The sequence below is a fragment of the Oncorhynchus masou genome, unplaced genomic scaffold (assembly GCF_036934945.1).
Source record: "Oncorhynchus masou masou isolate Uvic2021 unplaced genomic scaffold, UVic_Omas_1.1 unplaced_scaffold_823, whole genome shotgun sequence".
Lineage (NCBI taxonomy): Eukaryota > Metazoa > Chordata > Actinopteri > Salmoniformes > Salmonidae > Oncorhynchus > Oncorhynchus masou.
Window position 1 is genome coordinate 237,425 of NW_027014708.1, and position 1,928 is coordinate 239,352.

Genomic DNA, 1,928 nt, shown 5'->3' on the forward strand with positions numbered 1-1,928 from the left:
TCTTCCAAAATGAATAATATGCCCCCTCCCCCCCCTCTTCAGCTTCCAGTCTTCCTGACTATAGTTCCTAGTTCTGGTTTATTGTTGACATTTTGTTGAGCTTCAGAAGTACTTTTCTTTATTCAAACTAAAGTTAAAAGGCAGCTCTCTCTGGCTTGTCTCAAATCACACCCTCGTCCCTGAAGAAGAGCTTTGGTCAAAGTAGTGTACTACTTGGGGGGGGATAAGGAGTTAAAAAGTAGTGTACGACATGGGGAATAGGCTGGTCAGAGAGAGAGAAGACCTCTATAGCCATGCTACTGTATTGCTGCTGTGTGACTGAAGGTGCCATGTTTCCCCTGGTCTCAGATCTGCTTGTCGTTGGAGTCAATTCCTCTGACTATTATTGGGACAAGATTTGGCTCTAAAATACAAACTGTGAATCCCAAATGGCACCCCGTTCCCGTTTATATAGAACCACCCTAATGGGCCCTGGTCTAAAGTATTATACTATATAGGGAATAGGGCTCTGGTCTAAAGTAGTATACTATATAGGGAATAGGGCTCTGGTCTAAAGTAGTATACTATGTAGGGAATAGGGCTCTGGTCTAAAGTAGTGCACTATATAGGGAATAGGGCTCTGGTCTAAAGTAGTATACTATATAGGGAATAGGGTGCCATTTGGGACGTAGATATACAGATCTGGGACCAGTCTTAAAGTTTGACTACAGAGACAGAAGGATATTTTCAGAGAAGAAGGTGCCTTGCGTCAGGTTTAAGTTTAGACGTCTACTTTAGATTGATAAGTGGTTGTTTTTCATTCATTAACTTATAAAAGGAAGTTCATAATATATGTCAGTTTTTTGTGTTATTTTGTTTTTTAACTAAATTATATGGATTTAAAACTGATAAAATATCTATTTATTTGAAACTTCTCCCTCTTGTTCATTTTACGGCTAAATTTAAAACAGAAGAAAATGTTACAATGCAGTTTTTTCTCTTGAGTGAATGGACATTTTTTGGATGTTTAAAAAATATATATATATATTAATAATTTGTAGTTAGTTTTACCACTGTTTTGCTTATTGCGAGCCTACGTCAGAACAAACAACTTGTTTTCCCCCAAAGTCTGCGTTCAAACCCTCTGTTCTCCACCCGAGGGAGCTGGGTATTCCCAAAGTCTGTGTTCAAACCCTCTGTTCTCCACCCGAGGGAGCTGGGTATTCCCAAAGTCTGTGTTCAAACCCTCTGTTCTCCACCCGAGGGAGCTGGGTATTCCCAAAGTCTGCGTTCAAACCCTCTGTTCTCCACCTGAGGGAGCTGGGTATTCCCAAAGTCTGTGTTCAAACCCTCTGTTCTCCACCCGAGGGAGCTGGGTATTCCCAAAGTCTGTGTTCAAACCCTCTGTTCTCCACCCGAGGGAGCTGGGTATTCCCAAAGTCTGCGTTCAAACCCTCTGTTCTCCATCCGAGGGAGCTGGGTATTCCCAAAGTCTGTGTTCAAACCCTCTGTTCTCCATCCGAGGGAGCTGGGTATTCCCAAAGTCTGTGTTCAAACCCTCTGTTCTCCATCCGAGGGAGCTGGGTATTCCCAAAGTCTGTGTTCAAACCCTCTGTTCTCCACCCGAGGGAGCTGGGTATTCCCAAAGTCTGTGTTCAAACCCTCTGTTCTCCACCCGAGGGAGCTGGGTATTCCCAAAGTCTGCGTTCAAACCCTCTGTTCTCCACCCGAGGGAGCTGGGTATTCCCAAAGTCTGTGTTCAAACCCTCTGTTCTCCACCCGAGGGAGCTGGGTATTCCCAAAGTCTGCGTTCAAACCCTCTGTTCTCCACCCGAGGGAGCTGGGTATTCCGGAATATCCAAACTCCGGTTCCGGAATGAATTATAAACAATTCCGTCTTGTATGGAAAGGGATGTGCAGATTTCTGCTTTTTGTTTGTTCTGTTGTCT